The 16,679-nt window shown below is 49.8% G+C and overlaps 1 protein-coding gene across 7 annotated transcripts in view; it reads left to right on the forward strand.

Annotated features, from left to right (window-relative positions):
• LOC137429642 (catenin delta-2) overlaps positions 1–16,679 on the forward strand; it is a 580,920-nt gene that overhangs the window by 258,421 nt on the left and 305,820 nt on the right. The window lies entirely within an intron of this gene.

Here is a 16,679-nt window from a genome sequence, read left to right on the forward strand (position 1 = left end):
GCTCCAATTATTCCCACGCTCTTTTCGGACTAGCCAGGGAAAGTTTTTGAGCAAAGTCTTTTACAAACTGCCTGTCCAGGCCTGAAGTTCGACTAAAGGTGGCACTAGTTTTGTAGCTTGTTCAGAATGCCAAAGATAACTCAGTTGGACTCTTCGTGAAATATCATGGTGTGGGAGCTGTGCTCGCACGATAAAGCCAGACAAAATGGAGGACACAGGAACGAAGTTTCACCGAGCTATTTATTTATCTCAAAACCAAAGAACTCAAAAGCACACTGAATCCGCCCCTCGAACGGGCGGCAAATTATATCGCAAACTGAACACACAAAAGCCACGCCTCTCAGGCGGGGCGTGGTATGCAAAATAGGTAAGTCACGCCTCTCGATGGGGCGTGGTATGCAAGGCAAGTGTTCGCCCGAGAAAGGCAAGTCTGGACACGTGACCGCTCGCCGGTTGCGTCATCGGCCGGTGCACGGTAATTGTGTCATGCTTCCGGTAACCGCTACATGCGCCCCCCCAGAATTAACCTGCACCGGGAGAGTCAGTTTGAGGGGGGTCCTGATGACCCGGCCGAAACAACCCCTGGCGATTCGTGTGGGGGGTGGGAGGTGGCGTGGCGGTGGATGGTCGGGCGGGGGGCTTGGTTGACGGGGGACGGCCCTGTCGTGGAGGAAGGGCCAACCGTGGAGGTTGGTCGAGGTCCAAATGGGCCGGCTTGAGGCGGTCCACGGAGATGCGGTCCGGCTTGCCGCCGATGTCAACGATGAATGACTTGTCGTCCCTCTTCAGGACCCGGGAAGGTCCATCGTACGGCGGCCGGAGCGGTCCCCGGTCTGCGTCGTGCCGGATAAAAACGTACTCCGCAGTGCGAAGTGCTGGGGGGAAGTGGGCACGGGGGCAAATCTCCTGGTGGCCTCCTGGAGGTCCGAGCGTTGGCGAGCCGTGGACCAGGGGCCGGTGGCGTCAGGGATGAATTCGCCCGGCACGCGCAGTGGCTGGCCGTAGACCAGCTCGGCAGTGGAAGCCTGGAGGTCCTCTTTAGGGGCCGTTCGGAGCCCCAATAGGACCCACGGGAGCCTGTCGGCCCAACCGTCGTCCTGGAGGCTGGCTCTGAGAGCGGCCTTCATCGCGCGGTGGAACCGTTCGCACAAGCCGTTGGCTTGGGGGTGGTAGGCCGTGGTGCGGTGAAGCTTGACCCCCAAGGCCTGGGCGACCACGCCCCAAAGCTCGGAGGTGAATTGCGGGCCTCTGTCGGAGGAGATGTCCGAGGGCGCGCCGAAACGGGCAATCCAAGTGCCAATGAAGGCCTGCGCCACGTCGGCGGATGTTGTTGATGCCAGCGGGACGGCCTCCGGCCACCTGGTGGTCCTGTCCACCATCGTGAGGAGGTGCGTGAAGCCCCGCGAGGAGGGAAGGGGTCCCACCAGGTCCACATTGACGTGGTCGAAGCACCACGCGGGCACGTCAAATGGTGCCAACGGGGCCTGGGTGTGCCGGTGGACCTTCGTGCGCTGGCAGGCGACACAGGCATTGGCCCAGTCGCGGACGTCCTTACGGAGCCCGTGCCAGACGAACTTTGCTGCCACGAGCTTCTGTGATGCTTTCCGGCCCGGGTGGGAAAGGCCGTGGAGGGCGTCAAAAATGTGCCGCTGCCATCCGGTGGGCACGATGGGGCGAGGTTGGCCCAGGGAAACGTCGCAGAGGAGAACTGTGCCTGTGTCCTCGAAGGGGACGTCGGCCAACCGCAGGCCTGTGTCCACTGTCCGGAGGGCTTGCACCGCGGGGTCGGCGGTCTGGTCGGCCGCCATGCGGGCGAAGTCCACACCCAGGTGGACGGCGTTCGCCCCGGACCGGGAGAGGCAATCGTCCACAGCGTTGTCCTTGCCCGCGACGTGCCGGATGTCCGTCATAAATTCGGACACGGCGGAGAGGTGGCGCTGCTGGCGGGCCGACCACGGCTCCGTAACCTTGGCCATGGCGAAAACCAGGGGTTTGTGGTCCACAAATGCCGTGAACGGGCGGCCCTCCAAAAGATGGCGGAAATGGCGAACAGCCAGGTAAAGGCCGAGCAGCTCGCGGTCGAAAGCGCGATACTTGCGCTCGTTAGGGCGAAGCTGCCGGCTGAAGAAGGCCAGCGGTTGCCAAGTCCAGTTCACCCACTGATCATGCACGGTGCCCACCGCGTAGTCGGAAGCGTCCGTGGTGAGGGCGATGGGTGCGTCGAGCGCCGGGTGCGCCAGCATGGTCGCGTTGGCGAGGGCCAGCTTAGCGCCCGTGAACGCCGCGTCCATCTCTGTGGTCCAGGTGACGTCGTGCTTGGCCGGCTTGCCCTGGAGGGCGTCGTACAGGGGGCGCATGAGTTGGGCGGCATGAGGCACGAACCGGTGGTAGAAATTTACCATCCCCAAAAATTCCTGTAGGGCCTTGATGGAGCGGGGCGCGGGAAACTTGTGACTGCCTCCACCTTGGTAGGCAGCGGGTCGGCCCCGCGCTTCGTGATGCGGTGCCCCAGGAAGTCGACGGCTGTTACGCCAAACTGGCATTTCGCCGGGTTGATGATGAGGCCGTGCTGGCCGAGGCGCTCGAAAAGCGTGCGCAGGTGGACGAGGTGCTCCGCCCGGGAAGTGCTGGTGATGAGAATGTCATCCAGGTAGACGAACAGAAAGGTGAGATCGCGCAGCACACTGTCCATCAGCCGCTGGAAGGCCTGGGCCGCGTTCTTAAGGCTGAACGGCATTCGGAGGAACTCGAAGAGGCCAAAAGGTGTAATTACAGCCGTCTTCGGAACGTCGGCCGGCCGGACAGGTACCTGGTGGTAGCCCCGAATAAGGTCGACCTTGGAGAAGATCACCCGCCCCGCCAAACGGGCGGAAAAGTCTTGTATGTGTGGTATCGGGTACCGGTCGGGGGTGGTGGCGTCGTTGCGGCGGTAATCGCCGCATGGTCGCCATCTGCCACCCGGTTTGGGCATGATGTGCAGGGGCGAGGCCCACGCGCTATTCGAGTGTCCCACAATGCCCAATCGCTCCAGCACGTCGAAATCCGCCTTCGCCATGGCGAGTTTGGCCGGGTCGAGGCGGCGAGCCCTGGCGTAGACCGGTGGACCTGTGGTCGGGATGTGGTGTTCGACGCCGTGCTTGACGGCGACAGCCAAAAACGTCGGCTGCGTGAGGGCGGGAAACTCGGCGAGTAGTCGGGTGAACTCATCCACGGCCGGGAGCGCGCAGGCTAGCTTGGTCGGAGCGGAGCCGCTCAATGAGCAAGCGAGTGAGCTGAAGGTCTCCGCGTTGATGAGCCGACGCCGTTTGACGTCGACCAAAAGCCCATGCGCACAACGAAAATCTGCACCCAGCAAGGCCATGGGCACGTTCGCTGTGATGTAGTCCCACCTGAAGCGCTGGCCCCCGAAGCAGAATGCGACGCTGCGCGAACCGAAGGTGCGGATGGAGGAACCGTTTGCGGCGACCAAGGTGGGGCCGCATAGCGCGGCCTGTTTGTCCTGCACCGAGGCGGGTATCACGCTCAGCTGAGCGCCGGTGTCACACAAAAAACGCCGCCCGGACTCCGTGTCCGTGATAAACAGAAGGCTGCCTGAATGGCCGACGCTCATGGCAGACAGCGAGCGCCGGCCTGGTCGTTTCCCGACGTGCCGAAAGTGCACGGTGGGCGGCACGTTCTGACCTTCTGCCCGAACCTGGCGTGGTAATAGCACATGGTCCGCTCTGGTGGAGGCTCCGGCGGTCGCGTCGGGTTCGGTCGACGGGGCGTCGCAGCGGCCGCTGCCGTCAGTGGCGCGGACTCGACCGGTGGAGGCGCCGGTCATGGCGCGGGCGTTGCCTCGGTCAGCCCAGGGTCCCAGGCGGCCGCTCCGACATGTCGCCTGGCCGAGAAAAATTTATCGGCCTCCTTGGCCAGGGCGCGAGGGTCCGTGATGGGCGAATTAGCCAAAGCTAACCGTACCTGCCCGGGTATCCGCTGGAGGAACAGCTCGCGGAAGAGGAAGTCCGGGCTGTGGTCACCGAGAAGAGCAAGCATGTGCTCCATGCTTTCGGATGGACGGGCCTCGCCCAGCTCCGGGAGGTGTAGTAGTTGTCCCGCGCGTTCGGTCTCCATGAGTCCAAACGCACCAAGGAGTAGGCCTTTGAGCGCGCCGTCTTTGTCGGCGTCCGGCGGGTGCTGTTGGAAGCTCAGGACCCGGGCAGCGGCGGAGGCGTTGAGCGCGGAGACCACGTGGTGGTAGCACGTCGTGTCCTCCGTAATTTTCCACAGGGCGAATTGAGAATCGGCTTGAGCAAACCAAACGGCCGCGTGCGACTCCCAAAAGCCCGGGATCTTCAAAGCTACAGCTGACTCCATCGCCGTGTTCTTAGAAAGGGGTCACCAATTGTGGGAGCTGTGCTCGCACGATAAAGCCAGACAAAATGGACGACACAGGAACGAAGTTTCACCGCGCTATTTATTTATCTCAAAACCAAAGAACTCAAAAGCACACTGAATCCGCCCCTCGAACGGGCGGCAATTTATATCGCAAACTGAACACACAAAAGCCACGCCTCTCAGGCGGGGCGTGGTATGCAAGGCAAGTGTTCTCCCGAGAAAGGCAAGTCTGGACACGTGACCGCTCGCCGGTTGCGTCATCGGCCGGTGCACGGTAATTGTGTCATGCTTCCGGTAACCGCTACAATGGGATCTTGGATGTCCACCAACAACCAGTGGAGGCAGACATGTCGTCTAGATTAATGTCACTCCGAGGGATGGCAAACACGCCGATGACTTGCCCTGCATGCAAAACACCAGGATGACAGTTTATAACTGAGTCAAGATTCAACCCCAGGCTAGAGGGCTCAAGCATGAGTGTCCGTCCATACATCTAGACTCCTGCCAGCTTTTCTGACCACACATTTAAATCCCATTGGTTTCTTAATTCCCACATTTTCATTCAGGCCCAAAATTGGTTAGATGGGTTTCTGGTTATCTTCTTTAAACATTCAGGAGTCTATTAGATTGTACAAATATTATTTATTTCCAGATGCAATCGCTGGTAAAGAGGAGATCAAACTAAAGTATTTAGGCCTGATGGCATTGTTGATGATAAGGGAAATATATCCCTTTATTGCCAATAATAACATCAGTAAACAAAGGCACATTCTGGAGATGTGTCAACAACTGAAACTCGAATGAAAGTGCTCGAACTGTGTTTTGCAAGTTATTTTTTGACGTCCATATGCTCTTGTATTTGCTCAAATCACTCAAAGGTGGGTGGTAGGGGGGAACACCTGGTGTGATTCAGTTAACAAGGCAGCGCCACCATATTCTAGCCAATAACACCGCAGCTACACAATGGGCTGGCTTTCACTTTGCTAATCTCAGATAATTATCATGGCATCCTCAATGTATTTTGCTTTCTCTATAGTGTCTTATTGACACTATATTGACACATATATCATATATATATATTGACACATATCTATAGTGTCTTATTTATCTTTAGCCTGGTGTTGGTGTAGCGGCTAGGGTGCCAGCTTAGGATCCTAGGATCCTGGGTTCGAATCCCGGTCGATCGCTGAATTAACGCCAGCGGGGTTGACTCAGCCTGTCATCCTTCCGAGGTCGGCTAATTGAGTACCAGTTCACTGGTAATTCCCTGTGTGTCGTAAAAAGGCGACAAACAGGGTTGGCGGCAGGAAGGGCATCCGGCCATAAAACATTGCTTCAAAAAGGGGACCAACAAAAACAACAACAACCACGGTGCCCGAAAAAGGCCAACCCCCGCTTTGCGGGGAAAAATGGCCTCTAAAGGTGTTTTTTTTTTTTGGTTTTTTTAAATAGTGTTATTGAATGTATAACAGGATAGAGCTAACCAAATGCTGTAGACCCTATATGCAAAAAAAATCAAGCAAAAGCTTTTTTTTAAGCTAAAAGGTTGGATTGGGGTGGGGAGGAGGGTGCGAAGGCAATATTGTGAGGGTGAGAAATGGACAAACACTGACCACACTCAGCCTTCGATGAGACTCTCATAGACATCACAATCAATGCACTTGGATACTATCACCCATCCACATACAAGCTCCCAACAAGTCCAACCAATATTCCTACACCCCGCTTTCTCCAATGCTTCTTGATACATATCCAATTCCAATCCAATACATATCCAATGATACATATCCAATACTCCACTCTCTGCCGCTCCATTCCTCTTCCCTCAGATCGGCAGTCTGCTGCCTCCTCACTCTCTGAAGACCTGGACAAAATCACAGACTGGTCAAACAAGTGGAACATGTCTTTCAATCCTGACAAATCTCACACTCTTACTATGTCTCTCCGAAAAGATCGACTGGACAACCCTCCCATCTACTTTCTCAACAATCCTCTCCAAGAAGTTCTGTCGCTCAAGATTTTGGGTCTCACTATCTGCCATGATCTTTCTTGGGAAAACCACATTTCCAAGCTGGCCTCCAAAGCCAGTCGCCGACTGGGCATCCTCCGTCGTGCGAAGTCCTTCCTCGGCACACCTGAGCTCCTCACCACATACAAGGCTTTCATCCGCAGCTCAATGGAATACTGTTCTCCCCTATGGGCCGGTGCTCCTGCCTCACACCTAGCTCGGCTTCACGCTGTTGAAACCAAAGCTTTCAGAATTATTGGAATCTCCCGCGATGAAGCTATCTCTGAGGGCCTTTCACTCACTCACCGCAGGCAGGTAGGTGGTCTTTCTGTCTTCTACCGACTCCTCTCCGGCCTTGCACCCCCAGCTCTCTCTGTGCTCTGTCCCCCAAATATTCCTACAGGTCGCACAAGATCTGCCAGCAACCCTCTGATGGTTAAACTGCCGAAATCTCGGCTCTCTGCTCACCTTCACTCTTTCATTCCTCTTTTCTCCCGCCTCTGGAACAAACTCCCTCACTCCCTTCAATCCCACTCCTCCCTCCAGGTCTTTAAAACAGCTGTTCACCACCATCTCTTATCTTCCCCCATCCAAAACCTTGATCTTTTCTACCCCCGCTAATTCACCCCAGATCCACCTTGTTTGAAATTCCAACTTCTTTCCTGGAAGTCCTGGCAGTGTCCATATGTTTTATACCTCTCCCACCGCCCCCTTCCCACGCCCCCCCCCCCCCCCCCTAAAGCCCTCGCCCTCTCTCAGATCTCTCGATGTCTCCATGTCTCTCGGTCCCTGCTCTCAAATGTTGTGTTTGTGTCCTTCCCCCTCTCTCCCCATCTTGTCTACCGCTCCCTATGTTATATGTTTTATGTGTCGGTTTGTCTTTCTGTGTGATTAATGTTCGCTCTTTCACGAGCCTCGACCTTGTATACAAAAAAAAAAAAAAAAAAATTTACACGTATCTACTTTTTCTGCTGCCACTAATTTTCTAGGGAGAACATTCCAAGCAAGGAACTAATCTCTGACTGATGTAATCCTACCTTATAACTGTCCTTACTCTCCCCTTCTTTCCTCTCAGGCTATGGTCTCTGGTCATACACTGTCTTTTCTGCTGAATAACTCTCCTGCACTTATTTTGTCTCCTGCACTTATTATTATATAAAACATATCCATCAAATCCCCTCACAATCATCTTATTTCTCATGTATAAAGCCCTGTCTCCATATTCTCCTCACAGCTTACTTTAGCTAGGCCTGAAATCAATCTAGTAACCTTATAGTCAGGTTCACTATGTCAATAAATTTATATTTCGTTCAAAATCATGGTAGATTAGCAAACCTATACATTTTTGGAAAGGTTATAGCATAAGGAAACTAAAAATCAATGTTTACATTTGGAGAGATACCTGTATGGCGGCCATTTTGGATTTTCAAAATGGCCACTAAAATACATATTTTGTTCTATTTCTGCCTCTAATTACCCTAAAAACTTTTTAAAATATACTAAACCTATATTTCCAGGGACAAGGAATCCAATGAAAGTATCAAATTAGTGCTATGGGGAATGGTAAGACACGAATCCAAGGTTTTGAATTGCAAAATACTGTCTTTATATTCGCGATAAGTTGCATAATCAAATACATGTTATCATTTTGTACAGGCAGTTAATAACATCAAAATGTATCACAATAATTCATATCACCAAACGTACACAGGCAGTCAGCAAAATCATATATACACATGCAGTCAGTATAACTTCACATCTACACGGGCAGTCAATGACAAAATATACACGGGCAGTCAATGGCATCAAACATACACGATTACAGAATATGCCATTTAGAGTTCGTCATCACTGTCCTGTGTGTCGTATCCGACAATATAGTCCGCATCGTTTTCACAGTCCGTTCCACACAAGCAAAGGTCGGTCAAATTGATTGGCAAATCGAATTGGTCGAATGGTCGATCGAATCGAATTCGATGAATCGAATCGAATTGGTCGAATGGTCGAATGGTCGATCGAAGCGATTGGTCGAATGGTCGAATTGGTCGAATGGAATTGGTCGAATGGAATTGGTCGAATTGGTCGAATCGAATTGGTCGGAATTGGCAAATGTAAACATTGATTTTCAGATTTTCCATGTAATAACGTTTCCAAAAATGTATAGGTTTGCTAATCTACCATGATTTTGAACGAAAAAACATAGTGAACCTGACTATTACACTAAACCTTCTCTATAGCAGCTATGCCCTTCCTGAACTGGAGTGACCAAAACTCAGTATGTTAACACTACCTGATCTTTTGATTTATAATTTATCCCACGACAAATACAACTTAAACCCCTCTTAGCTTTACCTATAGCTGTCTGGTATTGTCCTGTCTGCTTACCTCCCATGTCTATTACCAACCTCAGATTTTTTTCTTTTGTATGATAGTGTCTAAGACTGCCCCTTGCATTATATAATCCCTATTTTCATTGTTTTTACTCATCCCCAGCACCACTTACATTTTTTATTAATATTAAACAATCTCAATCTTTTGCCCGACCTCTGAAAGTATGTAGACTTTCCCTGAATCTGATCACCCCTTTCTGTTATCTAACTTACCAACAACCTTTTGTATCATCTGCAAATTTAGAAAGCCAACTCTCAGCCACACTGTCCAGATCTTTAATGTAAATGATAAATAACAAGCTGAAGTACCCGGCATTGCCTGGGGGAAAATTCAATGAAATATTTACAGTATTTAAATATTTCTTGCATGACGAACAGAAAATATATTACTCGATCACTGCTGGTAAAATCCCAGGCAGGTATAAGAACATACTCACTCGAGGCCTGAACGTGAAAGTGTTGTAATAAACCTGTGTAAAGGAAATTTTAAATAACAGGTACACATGAAACACAACAGGAATTAAATATGTGTTGTTGACAATAAATCACCATATACAACCTCAACAACATACAATCTTCACAAAACATATTACTCAATTGCTCCAGGGATAAAACGCAGGCAGTGTATAAGTACAAGACCTGATCGAGGCCCGAAGGTAAATTAATTACCTGATTTTGTTTTTGTTTTTAATCCAAACTTGGCCCTCAACCTTTCTCTGGATGAAAAAGGAGGCCATGCAAAGTTTAGATGGACAGGTTTCTGCTGGGTCCGAATGCATGAACGAACACATAAACAAACAAACTTTCTTCTTTATGTATTAGATCATGGTCCGAGCACTGATCGTGAGGTACCCTACTCCATACATCCTTCCCAGAAAGACATCCCTCCCACTCACAGCCACTCTTTACTTCCTATCACTAAATCAGTTTCCAACCCAGTTATCTACCTGGTTCGCCACTCCACAAGCCTTCACCTTGGCGAACAACCTCTTATGTGGTACCTTATCAAATGCCTTTTGAAAGTCTAGATATATACTACATCCACTGCATTTCCCTCATCCACCCAGTCAGAAACTGCTTCATAGAACTCTAATAAATTTGTTCAACATAACTTCCCTTTTGTAAATCTGTGCTGAAAACCTTTAATTAATTACAATCTATTTAAATGGTTCCCCACCCGATCCATAATTAGCATCTTCCACAACGGAGCTTCAACTTTCCGACAGATGGCCTCACATTATCCTCAAGCACTCTGGTACAATGAAGAATTCATAGTGGATTCTATGATGGTGAGCTGCCCAGGCCTTGATGCAGCAAAGCTGCCCCAAACCATAATATTTCCACCACCATGCTTTACAGTTGGTATCAGGTTCTTGTGGTCAAATGCTGTCTTTGGTTTTCGCCAAACATGTCCTCTGGTACTGTGGCCAAATAGCTCTACCTTTGACTCATCTGTCCAGAGCACATTGTTCCAGAAGTGCTGGTCTTTGCCGAGGTGTTCATTGGCAAACTTTAGTCTTGCCCTGATGTTCTTTCTGGACAGCAAAGGATTCCTCCTGGCACACCTCCCATGTAGATCAAATTTGTGCATCCTCTTTATAATGGTAGACTCGTGCACTTTGACATCAACAGTGGCAAGAGCTACTTGTAGGTCCCGTGATGACATTCTGGGGTTCTTAGAGACTTCTGTCAGCATCTTGCGGTCTGCTCTCGGGCTGAACTTGCTGGGGCGGCCTGGCCTGAACAAGTTGGCAGTTGCTTGGAATCTTCTCCACTTGTAGATCATCTTCCGGACAGTCGAATGATTGATTTCAAATTGTTTGGAGATCTTTTTAAATCCCTTCCCAGACTCGTAGGCATCTATAACCTTCTTTCTGAAGGCCTCAGAGAGCTATTTTGATCTAGGCATGGTGACGCCGCACACTTCAACAACAAAGAGCAAACCAAACGAAATGTCTGAGGTTTAAATAAGACAGGTTCCTCCAAGATCCTCTCTTAACTATGTTCTAATCATTTGCACCTGAGCTGGTGCACCTCATTCTAATTTTCGGTATTTGAAGTAGTGATAAATGTAGGGTAGGGTGGTCCAAAAAATTGAAGATTGGATTTTCATTTCTCCACAAGCCTGCCCCTATTCCTATTGAAGAAAGTAGTTTGTGGTGAAAATTTGAGCTTGATTGGACAATATTTAGAGGTTGCTCAAAATGTTGACAAATATTAATGACTAATAAGATACAGAATTTTTAGCATCATACATCAATTCATAGATAATTATCCACAGGTTCCGAATCGTTCCCAATCGCTAATTACCTCAGGACGGGCTCACCTGTGATTCGCACTCGGGACTTCGATTAATACACCTTGCAGACAGGTCAGCAGAAGCACGAGAAAATAAGTTTTTGATAAAGAACCTTTTGAGTCGCTAAATATCAGTAATTTATTATATTTTCCGGTTCACGATCAATGATCGACGTGCATATATATGTTGTTCAGCTTGGCTCCGGCCCTCCCGAAAGCGCGCGCTGTGTCGCGCTGTTGATGTTCGTGAGACGAGGCTGAGGGCGCGCGGTGCGGCTTGAGGAGAACTCTAGAATAAACAAGATCAGAACAAACAAGAAACAAGAAGAATCCATTAAAAAAAAAAATATTTTCGTTTAATTAACGATATCTGCCAAACCACGTGCCGTATCGCAAATTCCAAAAGGACATTTTAGTAGACTGACATGCTCAACAGATCTGTGAAGTTTCCCCTCGATTGGATCAAAAATGAGGGAGGAGCTCGGTTTTAAAGGTTCATGCTTTAAAACGTCATAACAACGCACCTGGTCACAGCAACGCACACGATCGCACCTCCTGCCTACGAACCCTGGCTAAATCACCTGAATTCATCCCTGCTGTTCAAAACAACATCAAGCTCACCCTGTTCAACACCCGGTCCCTCAACAACAAATGCCTCATCCTGAACGAATACATCCTGGATAACAAACTGGACTTTCTCTGTCTCACCGAAACCTGGCAACAACCTCTGGACTACTACACACTTAACCTCACCACACCCAATGGATATTCCTACATCAATAAACCACGCTCGGAGGGCCGAGGTGGTGGAATTGCCGTTATCCACCGTCAAGACATCAGGACCAGCCTCACCCCCATCGCCTCATCCTCATCATTTGAACACCTGGCTTTTAAACTCTCTGGTCGCACGCAGTCAGTCATGGCTGTCGTCTACCGCCCTCCCAAACCACACCCATCATTCCTGTCTGACTTCTCCTACTTTCTGACCCAGCTATGTTCCCTCTCCCCCTCAATCCTCCTCCTTGGTGATTTCAATATCCACATGGACTCCACTGACTCCACAATAACCACTGACTTCACTGATTTACTCACCTGCTTTAACCTCACTCAACATGTCGACTTTCCTACCCATATCCGTGGTCACATTTTGGATCTTGTCTGCTCCACTGGATTAAATTTGCACCATCTCTATGGCTCCGACCTCACCCTCTCTGACCACTTAGCCATCACTCTGACCATCAACATCCCCGCCCCAACACCAAGGCATTATCGCACAATCAACTTCCGTAAGCTAAACGCTCTTTCACCTACCTCATTCTCATCCACCCTCTCTGAAAAAATGTCCACTTCTCCCTTCATTGACCTCCACACCCCTTCCGACCTCACTGACTACTACAACCACACTCTCTCCTCCTGCCTTGACCAGCTTGCACCTGTAAAAACCAAAACAGTTTCTTTCACCCATTCTGCTCCCTGGTTTACCCCTGAACTCCACCTGATGAAAACTCGTGCTCGCCAACTTGAAAGACTCCGCAATAAAACGGGTCTCACAGTTCACTCCCAAGCCTACAAGGACCACTTACAACACTACAAAGATGCCCTCTCCCACGCCCGCTCTGCCTACTACTCTCAAATTATCCACTCTGGCTCCGGAAACCCAAAAGCACTCTTCTCGACAATAAACAAACTCCTCCGCCCCCTGAACACCACCACCCAGTCATTCACAGTAGACAACTGCATCTCCTTCCTCTCTTTCTTCCAACGCAAAATTGACAACATCTACAACAGCATGACCACCGCCGCACCCGCTCCCCCTCCAACCACCTGCCCCCCCTTGTCCTGCCATCCCCTGTCTCGGTTCTCCCCAATCTCCCCTACTGACCTCTCTGAACTCCTAATAGAAATGAAAACTGCCACCTGCACTCTTGACCCCATCCCCTCCAGCTTTGTCAAAGCCTCCCTCCCTGCTCTCTCTCCACTTATCATTGCAACAATAAACTCCTCCCTGTCTACAGGCATCGTCCCACCTTCCCTCAAAATTGCTGCTGTTACCCCCATTCTAAAAAAACCTGGTCTAAACCCTGACACCCTAAACAACTTCAGACCCATCTCCAACCTACCCTTTTTGTCAAAAGTTTTGGAACGCGCTGTAGCCACTCAACTCAAACATCATCTCTCTGCCAATAACCTGTATGAAACATTCCAATCCGGATTCCGGTCCAACCACAGTACTGAAACTGCTCTCCTCAAAATCACCAACGACCTTCTCCTCTCCTCTGACGCTGGCAACCTCAACATTCTCGTCCTCCTCGACCTCAGCGCTGCCTTTGACACCATCGATCACACTATCCTCCTCACCCGACTTGAATCCACCTTTAACGTTACCGGCACTGCCCTCTCTTGGATTAAATCATACCTCTCTGACAGATGCCAGTTCATCTCCATCAATAACTGCAAATCCCCCACTGCTCCCCTCCCCCAAGGTGTCCCCCAAGGTTCAGTTCTTGGCCCCCTCCTCTTCATCCTTTACCTGTCCCCGCTCGGTCACTTAATCCGCCGTCATGGTCTCCAATTCCACTGCTTCGCCGATGACATCCAGCTTTTCATCTCCACCAAGTCCGTCTCCACCGACACCCACTCCATCCTGACAAACTGCATCACTGAAATAAAATCCTGGCTTCAAATCAACTTCCTCAAGCTTAACTGTGATAAATCTGAAATAATCATCATTGGCCCAAAAACGCTCACAAAATCCACCCATAACTTTGCCCTCAACATCGACGGTATCGCAGTATCCACCTCCCCTCACATCCGGAATCTTGGCGTCATCTTTGACCAAACCCTTTCCTTCGACAAATACACTAAACAGATCACAAAGTCAGCCTTCTTTCACCTGAAAAACATTGCCCGTCTCCGCTCATCCCTCTCCTCCATGGCTGCAGAAACCCTCATCCACGCCTTCATCACCTCCCGTCTGGACTACTGCAATAGCCTCCTCTATGGTTCACCCTCAAAAATCACCAATAAACTCCAATACATTCAGAACTCCGCTGCCCGTCTACTCACCCATTCCCGGACCCATTACCACATCACCCCCGTCCTTTACAAGCTTCACTGGCTCCCCATCCCCCAGAGAATCCAGTACAAAATCCTCCTCTTGACATACAAAGCCCTCCATAACCTGGCCCCATCCTACCTGGCTGACCTCCTCTCCAGACACACTCCCACCCGCAACCTCCGCTCTGCTGGTACCAACCTCCTGACCCCCTCCATCCGGACCAAATTCAGATCCTGGGGGGACAGGGCCTTCTCCATCGCTGCTCCCACCCTCTGGAACTCACTACCTCACACCATCAGAGACTCCTCCTCACTCACCACATTCAAAACATCACTAAAGACCCACCTGTTCAACACTGCATTCAACATTCAACCCACAGCATTTAACCCCTGACTATCTCTTCTCCTTCTCCCTCCTTTTGCTTTAAATATTTCCCTATTGATTCTTGTCTTTTTGCAATTGTTGTTTTCATGTATTGTTATGCATTATGTTTGCCACTCTGTCAAAGCGCCTTTGGGCTTCTGGAAAAGCGCTATACAAAATAAATGAATTATTATTATTATTATTATAACTCTGAAACCATGTGACGCATGACGTCATGCTCGCTGACTTTTTTGTTCGTCATGGGTATGCGATCCTGCCTGCAAAGTTTGGCCTCGATATGTTCAGCCGTTGCAGAGAAAAATAGGTTTTTGTGTTTTCACAAAAAACAATATGGCGGCCGAACCACGTGACCTGTGACGTCATAATTACCACTAAAATATTCTACAGACCGAGTCCCTCCTACGGTGAAAATTTGATCTCAATCGGTCCAATTATTGCAGAGAAAATCTTTTTTAAAGGAAATTAAAACTTAAAATGGCACTGAGTTAAGGATCGTCAGAATTATCAGAATTCCCAAAGTTCAAAGTGCATAACTTTGTCAAAAATGATCGAAACGTCGTGAAGTTCGAACTTGACCTGTAACTTATCATGAGGAAACCATGTGCCAAGTTTGAAATCTTTAGCGTTAAGCGTTTAGAAAAACAGTCCGGAAAACTGTGCTTTGTGTGACGGACGGACGGACGGACGGACGGACGGACGGACTGACTGACTGACTGACTGACTGACTGACGGACTGACTGACTGACTGACTGACTGACGGACTGACTGACGGACGGAGGGACGGAGTGCAAACCTATAGTCCCCTCCGGTGTACACCGGTAGGGGACTAATAACAGTACAACAACAATAGTATTCAAAAGTACAATCAATATGTCATATGATGGTACCATCAGTTTTGTAATATAACCTGGTGTTGGGCTAGCGGCTAGGGTGCCGGCTTAGGATCCTAGGATCCTGGGTTCGAATCCCGGTCGATCGCTGAATTAACGCCAGGGGGGTTGACTCAGCCTGTCATCCTTCCGAGGTCGGCTAATTGAGTACCAGTTCACTGGTAATTCCCTGTTTGTCGTTAAAGGTGGCAAAAAGGGTTGGCGTCAGGAAGGGCATCCGGCCGTAAAACATTGCTTCAAAAAGGGGACCAAAAAAACAACAACAACCACGGTTCCCGAAAAAGGCCAACCCCCGCTTTGCGGGGAAAAATGGCCTCTAAAGGTGGTTATATATTTTATATAACTCACTGTGCTCCAAGTGAGTGAAACAAGAACATTCCCCAATGTCTCTTATTCCCGGCTTCAAGACGAAGTTGATTCGCTCCAGCGATCGCCAGAACGATGTCCAATCGAGACCAGAATCCCGTGCGGATGGCAAGTACAGTCACACCGCCGAAGCTGTACAAAGGCGCCCTCAAGGCGACTGGGAAATCCAAAGGCGCCCTACAGGCGACTGAGAGATCACACCCTCGGGTATGGATGAAGTAACCTTCAAAAAGCCACGTCACACACACGCCCCAGATCGACGTCTGAATGCGGTGAAAATGGTCGAAAAGAGACGAAACCGCAAGCGAAGCACAAGTCCTGCGCGAGTCAAAATGGCCGACGACCCGCTCTTGAGACGTAACGGCCCGGCGATAATTCTCCTCGGAATCCACCGCCAAAAACCTGATACGCAGGTTGATCGGTCACAGCGATAACAACTCTGTCGCAGGAATTCCTTTCCTGGAAACCCGAAAGTTCGCGAGTGACTCTTGCTCGCCAACGTTCGCTTCAGAACTCGGAGCGACTCGGCTTTCTTGTCAGACTCCCTCGCTCCGCCCTCTTCTTCCTCTTCGTCGTCCGGTTCCCGATCCGGTTTCCTGTTTCTTTTAACATTAACTTTTTTACCTTTTGAAAACAGTTCATGAACAATAAACCTTTTGAAAACAATAATAGTACATGGAATCAGAAATATTTACAGTGGATGCAAACCACCACAACGGAAGTGACGAATCCGTAACAGTACGTATGTATGTCTGTCCATTAACATTTGACTAATACATCTTCTCCTCACAAACTGCCTGACCGATGTGAATCAAATTTGGTAAAATGCATCAGGACAGCAAGATCTCATTGGGTTATGCTCTGCATCCAGATGCACCCCCAAAAGCAGGGTGGTGGATGATCCGTGT

The sequence above is a fragment of the Myxine glutinosa genome, chromosome 6, assembly GCF_964187855.1.
Source record: "Myxine glutinosa chromosome 6, kmMyxGlut1.1, whole genome shotgun sequence".
In the NCBI taxonomy this organism is placed as follows: domain Eukaryota; kingdom Metazoa; phylum Chordata; class Myxini; order Myxiniformes; family Myxinidae; genus Myxine; species Myxine glutinosa.